This window comes from Melozone crissalis, unplaced genomic scaffold (genome assembly GCF_028551555.1).
Source record: "Melozone crissalis strain CALT ecotype California unplaced genomic scaffold, PUWL_Pcris_2 ptg000052l_1, whole genome shotgun sequence".
NCBI lineage: Eukaryota > Metazoa > Chordata > Aves > Passeriformes > Passerellidae > Melozone > Melozone crissalis.
In genome coordinates this window covers 781,699-797,406 of record NW_026535830.1, presented here as the reverse complement: position 1 = coordinate 797,406, position 15,708 = coordinate 781,699, and the positions used below count along the sequence as shown (strand labels likewise).

At 55.6% G+C, this 15,708-nt stretch overlaps 1 pseudogene; it reads right to left on the bottom strand.

The window, feature by feature from the left end:
- The window catches only part of LOC128943635 (zinc finger protein 271-like), a 684,983-nt pseudogene that overhangs the window by 664,669 nt on the left and 4,606 nt on the right, over positions 1–15,708 (bottom strand).

Genomic DNA, 15,708 nt, shown 5'->3' with positions numbered 1-15,708 from the left:
AACTGTGCGCCCTGTGCATTTCCAGCCCCGTGCCCAGGGCGCCCTGGAGGAGCCCATGCTGAGGTGTTTTTTCGTTTTTTTTTTCATCTAGGATAATAGCCAGGTACAGCTGCTCTCCATAAAACTCTTCCGAGACATGATGGAGTATTTGGAAGAGAGAGAAAAACCTTTGGAAAGCCCTGTGCAACAGAGCCTGCTTCCACTCTTCTTCCACTGCAATGATGAGAATCAGCATGTGGCAGAGGTGAGGACTCCTGGGCTGCAGCTGTGGGCTGCTGTCCGCCTGGCAGGGGCTCGGCTGCCTCCTGCCCTGCGCCTGCTGGACCGCAGCCTCCTCCAGGCCATGGCAGGGGGAGGCGGGTCCCGTGCCCTGGGCTGTGGGGCCATCTCCACGTCTCTGCTGCTCTCCAGGCTTCTCGGGAAACACTGCTTTATGCGGTCAAGTTCATGAAGAGGAGGGATCTCAAAAAGCTACTGAAGGAGCAGAAACTGTGGAAGTTCAGCAAGTACCTGGTAAGGACGGCCTGGAATCCCCAACTCAGCCAGGAGAAGGCCCCTGAGGGCGGTGCTCAGTGTGCGGGCCGGGCAGCTGTGCCCCTGCGCGCTGCTGCAGCCAGAGGCCGCGCGGGCTCTTCTCCAGGCTCCCGTGGGCCCGAGCCGGGTGCCCATGGAGCCCCGGCCCGGCGGGGCTGCGGGGCAGGGGTGGCACCGCGGCTCCCCGGGCAGCAGCCGGCCCTCTCCCCCTCCCCTCGGGAGCCCGCAACCAGCGGCTGCTGGCCGCGCCTCAGGGCTGTGCGGCCAGGGGAGGCTGGGGCTGGGCGCAGGCAGCGCCCGGCCCAGGGGCTGAGCCCGCACCAACCCTTCCCTCCTGCCGCTCTCTGCAGCTGGCAGAGGACAGGAGCAGAGCGGCCGAGCACCTGCGCCGGGCCCTGCGCTACCTGGAGAGCCCACAAGAGCCCCTGCGAGAGGCGGCCATCAGGTTCATGGGTGAGTTACGAGCCCAGGCTCCCTCCCCAGCCCGCCGCAGCTCGGCCCCAGCCCCGCCTGTTGCCCCGGCAGCGGCAGCCAGGCCCGGCGCCGTGCAGCCCCGCCTGGCCTGGGCATTGCTGCTGCCGCCCTCTGACAGCCGCGCCCTGGGGCGACAGCGTGCTGCATGGGCTGAGCTGAGCGCTGCCGGGCCAGCAGCCCGTGTGGCCACAGCGCCGGCAGCACCACTGGCAGGGAGCTGTGCCACTGGGGCCGTGACAGGCTCTGTGTTCACAGGCATGGCCGGGCGGCACCTGAGGGGGCAGCAGCAAGAGCTGCAGCTGATCTGCACTGGTGAGTGAGGGCAGCAGGCTGACAGCGGGGGCTGCCGGGGGGAGCTGCAAGCCCTGCCCCGGCTGCGGAGGGCTCTGCTCCCGTGGGCAGAGCACACAGAGATTTCAGGGCCACGCGGGCCATTCGTGGCCAGCAGCTTCGGGCTGATCCCCTTGCTCCCATCTCCCTCCTGGCCATGGCAAGAGCCGGCCGGGATGGCCCTTGCAAGGGGCTCCTCCTCGGCTCCCTGTGGCTCCAGCTTCTGACCGTGCCTCTGTTCCTCTCTCTCGCAGCCCTTGAAGACAAAGCACACGACATCAGCCTCGCCATCGGAAGCCTGGCAATTCAAACCCTGTGGATCCTCAGGTCAGGACAGTGGGCTCCCATCTCCAGGTTCCAGTGGCTCCAAAATCACCTGCGCAGGGCGTGGAAGACATGGCCTCGTCTGGCACGGCTCGGCTGCCTGCCCTGCCAGAGCTCTGTGGAGAATTGATCCCAGAAGCTCTTTTTGCTGGGGCCACCTGAGTCAGGTTTTATTTGGTTTTTCTTCAAGAATTTTCTTTTCATTTTTTTTTTCTTTGACCATGTAAATATAGACTATGTTAACATCCACAGACTCCCAGGATCTTTCTTTTGCTGCCCAGGGTCCGTAGGGCATAGGGGAGGAGGGGGAAAAGGATGCCCGCGCTCAGCCAGCTGCCCAGGTGTGCAGTGGGCCAGGGGAAATGGCCAGAAGCCCCTTGGCCTTTGGTGGTTCTGCTGAAGCCTTTGTGCTGCCCACAGAGGGGCTGGGCAGGGGCTGGAGCTGCGGGGATCCCTGCCAGAGCAGTGCCTGGAGATGGCCACAAGCCCTGTGCCAGGCAGGAAGCGCCAGCCATGTCCTCCTGCTCGTGTGCTGCTGCCTGCCTTGCTGAGGGCTCCCAGGTGCCTCTGCATGGGGCTGCTCTGGAGCTGCTGTGGGGCTGCGGCGCTGCTGCCGGGCAGCTTGGGCCGGGCTGGGGCAGCCCCTGAGGGGCTGGGGCACTGGCAAGCCCTGGGCAATGGGCTCTCAGAGGCCACAAGCAGCCCTCTGGCAGCCGCCTTGTTCCTGCCAGAGTTGACTTGCAAGACGCATCCTGGGCACTCTGCAACTAACAGCATCAGTGTTGTTGGAAACCCAAATGCAGAGAAATCTCAGACCTTTGGTCTTGTCAGCAAAGCTTAGAATTAAACACAGGATTTGATCTGAGACCTTGGAAAGGGCTCCCAAACTTAGGTGCTAGGAGCAAGAATGCGGATTTCTAGTTTATAGCAGCGACACGGGGAGGAAAGTTGAAGTGGAGGAAAGTTTAGAGTTTTCCAGTTCAAGATCTAGGAAGAAATCAAAGTAGTTACAATGGTAAACAAGAAGTTTAGGATGCAGGGCTGTAGGTTTGTGTGTCATAGCGTGATTGGCTAAGGAAGCTTACACTGTAGCATGATGTGGGAAGCCAGGAAAGGCCTCTGACTGCCCTGCAGGACTCCAGACCCTGTCAGAGGGCTCAGAGACCTTGGCACAGAGCCCAAGACCCCCGTGCCTTTGATTTAGCCCTTGGAAAAAACAATGACCAACCTTGTATGAAGAATGACCAGCCACAAAAGTTGAAGTAGAATGATAGTGAATTTATCCCAGAGTGGAAAAATAGATGTTGAGGGTTTTTAGAATGGGGCTTCAGGGGGCAAGATGGAGGAATCTGGGCATGTGCAGCCTTTCTCCCTCTTCTTCTTGGCCTCCCTCTTCTGCTGTGATCTTGGCACTTTGAGATTGGTCTAGAGTAGAAGCTCACTGTCTAACATAGATGATAGGGATTGGAAAGTAATTGTAAATATTGTACAGGTAGTTGTTAGTATAAAAAGATAACACCACCCCAGGGGAGGCAGAGTGCCTTAGACTGTCTTGCTGAGCGGACCTCGGCGGGACAGGAGAAAGAATTTTATAGATAAGATACAATAAACAACCTTGAGACTGAGAAATGAAGAGCTCTGACTCCTTCTTCGACCACCGGGCTGAGAAAAGAGATTTTCAAACTTATCTCAGGGTCACTCTGACCAGCTAGAGACCCCGAGAGCATGAGTCCATAAGATGAAATCTTGAAGATTGGGTCCAAAACATAAAAATCCTTGTTGGCCATGTCTTCTTGGCCAAGAAATCCTTCAAAGCTCTTGTAACTACAAGTCTTGCGGCCCTGTGAGCCCTGCGGCGGAGATGTGAGCCCAACTCACCCTTCCTGCCTATGTAGAAGAGAAGAAAAAGCAATGGCATCATCTAAAAAACTCAGAGGTCCGCTCTCTAGCTCGTTCCAAACTCCTTCAACTCCCCCAAAGTGGGATTTAGCTACAAACAGATGACAAGGACTCTTAGGGCTGCCTCTTTGACTCCAGAGCGGCTGCTTTAGAATCTTTCACAACACCCTGTGTAGTTAGGTGCCAGAAATGGATCATTTGAAGAAACTTTCCCAACTGACTTGCATGGAGGCTTGTTTGAAGGGTCTTTGAAGAGAAAGCCTCCCAGCAGAGGTCTGGGCTTTGGCCTAGCTGTGTCCCCTGCTGATTGTGAAGTGTGCCATCAGCTGAAGGGCTATCTGGGCTAAAAATATCATCCAGTCACTTGGACTTGCTCTTTTTGGCCTATAAAAGCTGGACCCACTTTTGGGGCAAATTTGGAGACCTCATCTATGCGTGGATGGACCAGCTAGGATTTTCCCAGGTTTCACAGACATATTTTTGTGAAATTTTTTCTTTAGAATTTTTTCCCTTTTGAGGATCTGAGGCCTCAGAAAGAGAATGTAAACAATGGTTATCTGCTACTCTGGAATGCATCAGGTGGATCCATGATTGGTCTCCTGTAGATGTTTAGATTGATTGACCAGTCATGGCCGAGATGTCTCTCCCTCTCTCTCCGAGCCAGCTGCCTTTGTTATTCATTCTTTTGTATTCTTAGCTTAGCTAGCTTCTGAGGAAACCTTTCCTTCTATTTCTTTTTAGTATAATTATAATGTAATATATATATATAATAAAATTATAAATCAAGCCTTCTGAACATGTAGTCAACATTGTCGTGTCTCCCTTCACCTGAAAACCTCTGTGACCATGGTCACAGATGGTGACCGTCGAGTGGAAGAGGAAGAAATTCATCACTTGGTGAGACCACCAGAGGGGCATTGCTACATTTGGGTAAACCCCGGGTATGTGGCATTGATGGTCACTTCACAAGTGACCACAGAAGTGGATTCTAGCCAGGAGGTGAAGAACTGAAGATCCTGATTTGGACAGAGTTCACAGCAAGGCTGATCTGTGGTAGACAGGGAAAGGCGCTGCGGAAGATCTCGCGATGTCACGGAAAGCCAGGACCCTCAGATCCCCTCAGATAAGACCATCTGCTTCCCATAGATAAGAAACTAACATAGGAATGTAACCCTCCTAACCAAATTCCAGTAACTTTCCATCCCCTACCCAGTAACAGTCCACCTCTTACTAACCATAGATGGTAAAGACAGACCCACATTGACGTAGAGACCCCTTAGACTATAAAAACCCAAGAGATGAGACAATAAACGCCTTTTGACCGTCCATCACATTGATGTCTGCGTGTGTCATTGGCCCGAGTGGCCCTAGTGAGAGGGCTGCCGTGCCGTTTCCTCAGAACCAGGTCGCCTGCCTTGCTTCAGAAGGCAACATACTGGTGCCAAACCCGGGACTGCTGCAGCGCCCGGGGAACGGGAATTCTCCTGGTCAGAGGGCGGCGGCTGTAGCGGCGGGTCCGACTACAGCGGGAGGGACGCCTCCGGACCAGCGTGGACCATGGAATCCACAGCGAAGGTCGTAAGTCAGGCTCATGAGCAATGGGGAATTAAAGGTGAGCTCAGGAACTCTAATCTTGCTATTGCAAGGCTCCTAGAGCTGGGGACGATCGGACGTCCGGTAAATATATTATATTCGGGAGCGCGGGAGAAGTGTACTGCCGCCTCAGCAGAGGACTCTAAGTCCGCAGGCAGAGGTAAAAACCTCAGAGCGTGGGGGAAAGTAGAAGAGACCCTACGCGAGACGTTAGAAGAACAGGAGACGCGGAAAGCCGCGTGTACAGGTTTATTAGCTACACCAAAGCTGGGGGTGGGGGCCGCGACACAAACCGCCTCAGAGAGCGATCGGATTGAAGGCGGGAACATGCGGGGGCCGGGCGCGTTCCATCCCTTTCCGAGCCCGAGCCCAGACCCCCCGGAGCCCCCAGGAGACCCCCCGGAACCCCCAGGGAACCCCCCGACCTTCCCACGGAGCCCGCCGGGTCCTAGCCCCCCCGCGGAACCATCCGAGAAAACCGCAGTTTCTCTATCCGTCCCTTCCCCGCCGGTCGCCGATCCAGCAGAAGAGGCAGAGCAGCGCGCGCGATGCTTCTGGCAGGGACCCGCGGAGAAGGCGCGGAACGCGGCCGGATGGTCGGACCCTGCCGGGATCGGTAAAAACTCGCCCCCGCCATGTGCGTTTAAAAATGGCGCCGAACCACATGGCGAGGGCGGAAAGGAGGAGGAGAAGGGCGGAAATACCGTCAGACTGCTTAACAACGCATGCGCGGGCGAGCGGGGAGGGGGGGCGGTCCCCGCGGTAGAGTGTCAGACCAACCAGAGCGCTCTATTCAAATTAGGTCCTTATAGGGCAAGGACCTCCGCCGGCAGGAGGCGGGGGGACCCCAGGGGGAGGGAGCGGCACCACCCCCAAAGGGAGGAGCGGGGTCGGAGCCGCACAAAACGGCACGGAGCGCTGGAAGTGTACTGGCATTCAGCTTCCGGCTCAGAGTCAAGTAACAGCTGCTCAGACAGCTCGGAAGTGCCGACCGAGCCCGGCTGGGACTCGGAAACCGAGAGAGCAGAATTAATGCGGTTTCGAGCGAAACCGAATAAAGCTTTAAACAATATCGGGAAACAATCGCAACACAAACTCACCGATGGGGGAAAAATAAAAGCAGCCTGTGGGGACCGGGCACCGGCAGCCTCCATGCACGCTTTCCCAGGGGGGGTTGCCGGAGCGCGGGGGAACCAACAAAGGGCATATACCCCAGTTAACCCAAAAGAAGCCAAAGGGATTTCAGAAATAGGGATCAACTCAGTTGTAGTACCCACTCCTGAGGACGGCCTTTCTAGCAATAACGATCTGCTCAATTTTGATATTACGCAAATAAGCCGCATGCTTTTTGATGGGGCGGGGCGGATTGCATTTAAGCAGGAATGGCAAGACGACCGTGTTAGCCCAGGCTTCCGGGGAAGGACAGCTAGTCAGCGAGCACAGCTTTCCCTGGCAGCACCCTCACTCCAACCATCCCAGCCCCGGGGAAACGGGAGAGGGAGGGGGCGCGCGGGCCACACTCAGCCTCCTCCCGCTGCAAATGCGAGACGGCCCAGCTACAGCAACCCCCAGTGGGGCAGGGGACCCTCAACCCCTATGCCCCCACAGGGAGCAGTCAATTTTGCAGAATTCTCCACCCCTGTTAGGAAAGGACGTCCTTTCCATGCTCGGATTTCGGATCACAAATTTACCACGAGGGCCACTGCTGTACACCCCCCGCTGCCAATCAAATTGACTTGGAAATCATCAGACCCTGTATGGGTTGAGCAGAGGCCCCTGACAGAGCCTCGAATGGCAGCCTTGCAGGAACAGGTCGATCGAGAACTGCAAAAGGGTCACATAGAACCCTCCACCAGCCCTTGGAACACCCCGGTATTCGTGGTCCCCAAAAGGCCCGGACAAGGCTATCGTCTCGTCCACGACCTGAGAGAAGTGAACAAGATGATCAGACCCATGGGTCCAGTCCAGACACTGCTACCCACGAACTCAGCCATCCCCGAAGGGCAGCCGTGTGCAGTACTGGATATCAAGGACAGCTTCTTTTCAATACCTCTGCACCCTGAGGACAGAGAGCGATTCGCCTTTTCGGGGGCATTTCGGAACGGTGAGCGGCCCAACCTTCGCTTCCAATGGAAAGTACTTCCGCAAGGCCGGGTCGACAGCCAGACCATATGCCAAATCACCGTGGACAAAGCACTGACGCCAGTCCGACACTCCTACCCCACCGCAACCATCATCCAGTACAAGGGCGACATCCTGGTCGCAGCACCATCGACAAGCCAAGTAGATCACCTGGTGACCACAGTCACGGAAACCCTTCAAGCCAACGGCTTCGAGATCGCGAGCGCAAAGATCAAGAGAGGACCCTGCGTGACCTTCCTGGGAGTAGGCATCACAAGCTCCCACGTGACACCCCCCAAAATGAAGATCAACCGAGACATCGAGACACTCCACAACGTGCAACGCCTGGTGGGATCGCTGCAGTGGCTTCGCAACATCGTCCAGATTCCTCCCGAGGTCATGGACCCTCTGTACGACCTCCTGAAAGGAAAGAACCCCTGGGAACCCAAGGAGCTGACACTGCAAGCAACGAGCTCCCTCGACTTCATCGAAAACCGGGTGGCCACTGGCACGCTTGCCAGGTGGAACCCAGCCATGCCACTGGACCTGTACGTCCACTTTACACCGAAGGGGGGAGTGGGAGCACTGGCCCAAGGACTTGCAGAAAAGGCCCGACCGATCCAATGGGTGGTCCTCGGAAGACCCGCTCGTGCGTTTTCCCCAGGAATCGAGTGCATCGCCAACCTCATCATGAAAGGCAGGAGACTCGCCTTGAAACACCTAGGGACGGAGCCGACAAGCATCCACCTTCCATTTCGCAAGCAGCCGACCATAGAGTCAGCCGCAAAATCAGAGTACCTGGCCCTTGCTCTCTCCGGCTTCGGAGGAGAAATCTCCTACTCTTCCAAGCCACCCTGGACTAAGCTGCTGACCATAGTCGACATGGACATGCCACCGAAGGTCAAGGACAGACCGCAGCCAGGACCAACGGTCTTCACAGACGCTTCCTCCACGACTTCAACCGCAGCAGCAGCGTGGCAGGCAGGAGAGCAATGGCACTGTGTCAAAGCGTGTGACCCCACGCGGTCAGTGCAACAACTGGAAGCAGCAGCAGTGGTTTTGGCGTGCAGACTCTTCCAAGACGAACACCTCAACATCGTAACGGACTCCATATTCGTGGCAAGGCTCAGCCTAGCCATGGTAGGACCAGGAGTGTCAACATCAGCAGCAGCCCTAATGCTGGAAGAAGCACTCTCCTCGCGACAGGGCACCGCGTCAGTCATCCACATCAACAGCCATGACCCAGTCAAAGGTTACTTCCAGATCGGCAACGACAAAGCGGACGCCGCAGCAAAAGGCGTTGGGACCTTGCAAAGAGCCCGTCAACTGCACGAGTCGCTCCACATCGGAGTCAAAGCACTGGCGAGGAGATGCGGAATCTCGACGGCGGACGCCAGACATGTGGTAGCCACCTGCCCTCATTGCCAGAAGTCACCCCTTTGGACCTACGGAGTCAACCTGAGAGGTCTCAAGCCCTCAGAAATCTGGCAGTCGGACTTCACCTGGTGCGAAATACTGAGGCCCCGAGCATGCTTGCAGTGACAGTAAACACTTATAGCGGAGCGATCGTAGCTACACAGCACCCCAAAACTAACTCCAAAGCCACAATCCAGCACTGGCTGACAGCCATGGCTTGGCTAGGTATCCCCAAGCAGATCAAAACGGACAACGGCTCCAATTTCACCTCCAAACAAGTACAGGAATTCGCCTCGAAATGGGGTATTACGCTAGTGCATGGCATCCCACATAACAGTACCGGACAGGCCATAGTAGAGAGAGCAAACCAGACCCTGAAAGCCAAGATAGAAGTGTTGGCAAAAGCAGAGGGCTTTGCCAATGCCATTCCCCCAGGAGATCAGGCACGTATGCTGGCAACCGCCTTGCTGGCACTGAATCAATTCCCTAGGGGGGATGAAACAAACAGTCCCGTTCAAAAACACTGGGTCACTCGAACGCTAGAAGAGGGCCCGCAGGTGGTAATCAGAAACGAGCTAGGCGAGTGGGAACGGGGTTGGAGGCTGATGCTCACAGGGCGAGGGTACGCAGCGGTCAAAAAGGACGGCAAAATCAGGTGGTGTCCACTTAAGTCGATTAAACCGGACCTTCAGGGCGAGCAGAATGAGACTGACGAGAATTGCGAGTATTTGTTTACAGGACCTGCTCGTGGGACGCCCTCGTGATGCGTACTTCCCGGTTCCGGACGAAAGCGACAGACCACCAAGCCGCCAGGCAGCACCCGAGAGACCCGCACGGGTGAGACCCAAGCACCAAGGGAGTTTCTGTGGGATTTTGCTGTTGGGGCTAGTTGCCAGAGGGCAAGCCAGCCCAGATCACTACCCCCATCAGCCCTTCAGGTGGGTCATGCGACACCTTAGTAGGGGCAAAGCACTCAGAGAAATCGCCACACCGTGCTCCGCATCACCGACGGGTTTCCAGGACAGCCAAAGGTACACCCCTATTCCCCACACGTCAAACACTCGTACCTATCCTACTGGCGCCCAGCTTCAAACCCCGGGAAAAGCTACTGCAATCACCCAGGGTGGGGACACTGTGGGCACTGGGGCTGCGAAACCATAGTTACAGATGCCAGGCCGTCGGGGCCTGGGTGGGATCCACAAGAGCCAGACAAATTCCTACAGTTCACCAGGGCACCCATCGGTTGCAGAATACCCCTCTTCTTTCACGGGAACTTCCATCGAAACCCGCATAAAATCCCTAGATTTCAGGCATGCACCGATTACAACAGGACGGTCTTGCAGCCAGATCACCCTAGCTGGGCCACAGGACGGTAGTCCTTCAAGGGTCAAAAGAGAGGGAGAACGTGCGAATTATCAGGCTTCAACCGTCAGCACCCCGAGCGGTCGGACCCAACAAAGCGATTAAAAGCGTGCCGAAAGGGAGAAACGTAATCTACCCCAAAACCTTACCCACAGGGGTCAGCAAAGTCCCGACCGGTCAAGCGGAGACCTTTCAGATGAGCCGCTTAACCGAGTCAGACTCAGACCCAATCCTTCGTATGTTAGAAGCTACCTTTGTATCCCCGAACGAATCCAACCCTAACCTAACCGAATCCTGCTGGCTTTGTTACGATGTCAAACCCCCCTTTTTTCGAAGGAGTCGCTCTAAACACTCCCTTCAGTTATTCCTCGGCCAACGCCCCTCACCAGTGCAGATGGGACACCCCTCGCAAGGGAATCACCCGGAGTCAAGTCACAGGCCGAGGCAGACGCTTTGGCAATGCAACCCTAGCTAAGCGGGGAGGCAACATCTGCACCAAAATGGTCAAGCCTAACAGGAAAAACAATAAGTGGGCAGTCCCATCCGCATCTGGGAGGTGGGTTTGCCAGCGATCCGGAGTGAGTCCTTGTGTGTTCCTTCCCAAATTCAATGACTCTAACGACTTCTGTGTCCAAGTTCAGATTGTTCCTAGGGTCCTGTACCACTCAGACGAAGAAGTGCACCATCTTCTTGAGGGACCCAGCCAGATCCACAAAAGAGAAATATAGACAGGTTTCTAACAGTCACCTTCGGACCATGCCTGCTGAACAAGCTGGTCTCGTTCGTTCAGATCCGCCTGGAACGGACCAGCATCCGGTACCTAGGCCGACGACAATTGCTGTGAAATCAACCGGAGAATTCAACCAGAGAATTCAACCAGGGAACAACGTCAGTCACAAGCTCCTCCGAACTTGTCTGACAAAAGCTAACTCAGGACTCCCAAGACCCTTTTCCCTTGTCAAGCTACAACCTTATACCTCACTTAAGTACCTATGTGCATGTCTACCTCATTCATTTGTGAAAAGGGGGGGGGAGATGTGGTAGACAGGGAAAGGCGCTGCGGAAGATCTCGCGATGTCACGGAAAGCCAGGACCCTCAGATCCCCTCAGATAAGACCATCTGCTTCCCATAGATAAGAAACTAACATAGGAATGTAACCCTCCTAACCAAATTCCAGTAACTTTCCATCCCCTACCCAGTAACAGTCCACCTCTTACTAACCATAGATGGTAAAGACAGACCCACATTGACGTAGAGACCCCTTAGACTATAAAAACCCAAGAGATGAGACAATAAACGCCTTTTGACCGTCCATCACATTGATGTCTGCGTGTGTCATTGGCCCGAGTGGCCCTAGTGAGAGGGCTGCCGTGCCGTTTCCTCAGAACCAGGTCGCCTGCCTTGCTTCAGAAGGCAACACTGATCACAGAGAGAACCTTTTGAAAAGCCTCCGGGAAGATGTTTGGAAAGCCCAGAAGCACCAAGCAGCTGGCCAGAGCGTGCTGGACACTGTCACAAGGTACTATTAGCTTTTCCCTTCCTGAAGATGTTGCCATTCGCAGATTGTGGCTGCACATGTGGGGGACCTCTCCCACAGAGACAGATGTTCATTTCTCCCCCTCAGAGGAGAAACTTATTGCCCTGTGAAAAAAACGGGGTGAAGAATTCTCCTCTTGGAGACATTTCTATGAGTTTTTTTGATGGGCAAATTTCTTTGGGTTTTTAAAGAATGGCTCTATGCCCTTGATATGTTCGTATGGGAATGCATGGAATCCATTTTCCAAGCCATTTTAAACCTTGGATTCGGGTCCTCCTGCATTTATCCAGTGTTCAGGGCACTCTTCTCGGTTTTGAAACGGAGAGCGGCTGCCTTTCCCTGGATTGCTGACTGTGGGAGGCAAGCCCTATTCCCCCAAATTCCCACGGGAGAAGTTCCTTTTGGGGGAGACGATCTGCTGCTTTCCAGCCCCCCTGGCTTGCAGCGGGGGGGTGAAGTCTTCCCCGCAGACGAAGAAGTTTTTTCCCTGTGTTTTCGGAGCATGCTCAGATGGAGCCGCTTTTTCCCCCTGCGTTGCTCTCAGAGGGGTTTGAGTGGGCTGAGCCGGCCCTGGAAGCTCTGCAGGCATCGCCCCGGCCGGCCTCTCGGACCCCGCATCGCTCAGACCTGGGGGCGGCATCGGTGCCCGACGTCTCACCTCCCGAGTTTGCGGGGCTTCCCGAACCCTCCCCGCGGGTGCGGGCACCTCCCATGGCCGTCCCTCCCGCAGAGCCTGTGGTTGCGGCAGCTCCGTCTGCGCCTGCGAGCTCAGACACACTGCTTCCCACTGCTTCCCGCGGCTGCGCCGGTGATGCTAGGCGACGCACTCAGTGAAAATGGTGGTCGCTGCCAGCGTGTGTCCGAGGCTGCGTCTCTTGCAGATGTGCCAAGAGCCGCCCCTGTGCTGGTCCCCACAGCCCCGCTCGTGGCGGCCCTGCCTTCGCCCGCAGTGCCGATGCTGGAGGTTGCAGTTGAGACCAGCGACCCGGCGCCACGGCTGCGACTGCATTCTCTCTGGCCTCGCCGCCCCCACCGGCCACCCTGGGAGTTCTGCTGCCTTCTGGCACTCTGTCCTCCGGGTCTGCGTCAGAGGCTGCCCTGGAACTGGCAGCATATCCAAGCTCAGACTGTCCCGGGCCGTTTGCCCTTGTGACAGCAGATTCAGCGGCCGGCCTCTCCTTCCGTGGAGAGGCATGGCTCAACAGCTGAGTGCAGGTGCAGCCCGGCTGCCTTCTTTCAAGCTCAGCGTTCTTGGTGGGTTGGGGGTGTTTGGTCGGTTGTTTCCCCTTGGGGGGTGCGAATCTCTCTGCTGTCCCGCGTGCCCCAGCAGCAAGGGGAAGGTGGGTCCTTTAAGTTCTGCCTTTGGTCCCCAGCCCAGATGGGGTGGGGGTGGTACTAGGAGGCAGATGGGGGGGAAGACCTTTTGCATTTGCATTGCAGAGGCAAGGGAATGGCGAAAAGCCATCATCGCTTGTTTTCTGTAGGGAACAAACATTCCCAGACCCGAGATGGAGATTCTCGGGGCAGCTTCTGCCCCCCACTGCCAGCAGGCATCGGTGATTTTGGGGGAAGGAAGCGTTTGGTCACTTGCTCTGCCATTGCACTGGCAGTGTGGTGCCAGGCTGTGACAACACAGAGCCCACCTTGCGGGCCAGGCCTGGCTGTTTGGCTCAGTTCCCTGGCCCAGGGCCACTGCCTGGCCGGCTGTTGGGTTTGGGGGCTTTGCGTCCCCCGTCAGGACCTGGACCACTGTTCTGTAGGACAGCTCTGGGGTTCCTGATCCTTCCACGTGGGCCAGGACCCACTCAGGGCCTCTCAGGCTCCTCTCTGCTGCTGCTGCTCTTTCCAGAAAAAAAAAAAAAAAAAAAAAAGAGTTGAAAGAGCTAGTAGCAGCTGATAAGCATTGAAGAGCCAAAACTTACAAGTAGTTCAATAAAGGAGTGTGGCCAAGGCATTCAAGAAATTTTCTCAAAATTGTTTGTTAACTGTCAATGGATTTTTGATAATCATTGATGATTTTTCTTCAGCAATTTGTTGTTTCAGGATCCTGCAAGCCTGTTTCAGGACCAAAATGTACTTTCAGAAATGTCAAAGAGGAACATCTTCAGTCCATGGACTTTCTCCTGAAACTCAGCTGTTTGGAGTTGAAGCAATGAATTTCTTTGCATTGTTTTTGCATTTTCTTATGTTGTAAGATTGTTTTAGTGATATGATAGAATTTTATATTCTACAAGTGAAGAATTTCCCTGATCATTCCACATCAGGACTTGATTGAGGTTTTTCATTGGCAACAGATAACCCGTCAAGTGTTTGTTCTTTCCTCTGCATGGGTATGGCAGACGAAATTACAAACAGTTTCCTTTTTAATTTAACTAAAACAAAAAGGGTGATATGTCACAGACATCTTTTATGAAAGATCCTTTCCTTACGATTTTTCCTCCTGAGAATCTGAGAGACCTCACGAACAAAATGTAAACAATGGTTATCTGCTGCTGTGGCATGCAACAGGTGGATTTTTGATTGGTTCATGTTGGTTGTTTCCAATTAATGGCCAATCACAGTGAGCTGGCTCGGACAGAGAGTTCGAGCCACAGGCCTTGGTTATCATTCTTTGCTATTCTATTCTTAGCCAGCCTTCTGATGAAATCCTTTCTTTTATTCTTTTAGTATAGTTTTAATATAATATATATAAGAAAATAATAAATCAAGCCTTCTGAAACTTGGAGTCAAATCCTCATCTCTTCCCTCATCCTAAGACCCCTGTGAACACGGGGTCACGGTGACAGGCTGCCAGGGAGACAGGGTGACCGGAGCTCTGCCACCCCCCCATCCCGGGCACAGGCAAACCGGGGGCATTTCCGTGGCACCCCTGCCACGCTTCCCCTCCCCCCTGCCGACTCCCCCTTTGTCACTTCCTCAGCCTGGGGCAGGGCTTGGTGGCACCGCAGGACCCCTCTCTGTGCCATCCCTGAGGTGGCACCTGTGCTTTTTGTCACCGCCACTTGCCAATTTGTCACCAGTGCCCCAAAACAGGGGGTGGCCCACATCCTATGGTGGGGGGGAAGGGACAGCAACATTTTTGGTGTCTCCCTCACCACTTCCATCCCCCCGAGGATGCTGTGCGACTCTGCACCACCCCCCCACACCTCCTCCTCCTCCTTCACCTGTGCCCCAGGAGGTGATGCCGCTGCTCCCACTGGGGACGTGCCAGTGACACCGAGGGGACACCGTGGGTCACCCCTCAAAGGGACCACAGGGTCACAGTGGGTCCTGGAGTGACAGCTGATGGCTCCTGCAGTGACAGCTGGGTGACACCAATGCTGTGGTGACAATTTGGGGGGTGGGTGCTCTTTTTGGGGTCTCCAGGGTGGGTCCCAAAGTCCCCTCTCATCACCACAAAGTCACCTCCCCAGCCCTTGCCTCAGTTTCCCTCTCGCTCTGCAGGGACTATGTGGAGCTGATGTTATAGCATTGGGTTTATTTTGGGGGATTTTGGGTTGGGGGCTACTGGGATGGGCTGGTGGGACAGTGGGATGGGCCAGGCTGTGGCCAGGCTGGTGGTCATCTGGCCTGGGGGCAGGCCAGGCTGGGGGGCTGCAGGGTCGGGGCTGTCCAGATCAGAATCCAGCTGGGATCCATGGCTCTGGTGTCCATCTGAACCAGTGTCCATCCAGAGTGGGATCCATGGTCTCGTGTCCATCTGGACCAGGGTCCAACCTCTCCTGCCCCCATCCATCCCATACTCTCCAGCCAGGGCCAGTCCTCACTGCAGAGTGGACAAGACCCTCGGTCAGTGCCAAGATGACCCCAAACCCCGTCCCAGCAACCCTACCAGGCCACCCACCCCGAGCCCCAGTGCCACTGGTGTGCCCTGGAAGCCAGGCCAGCTCTGGAACTCCTGGAAAAGGAGATCCACAGTCCTGGGCTGGGGACTCAAGGGCATCCAGGATAGCGAGCACTGAGTCCATGTGGTGTGGAGGGGCAGCTGGGGACACAACTGAGGACACACCTGAGGGGAAGGGGGTGAGGGGTTAAGGGGTAGGGAGAGGGTTGGAGGGCGGGATGCACCCAAAAATTTGCCAAAGTCAAAGGGGAGGATGCCCATAATTGGGAGGAA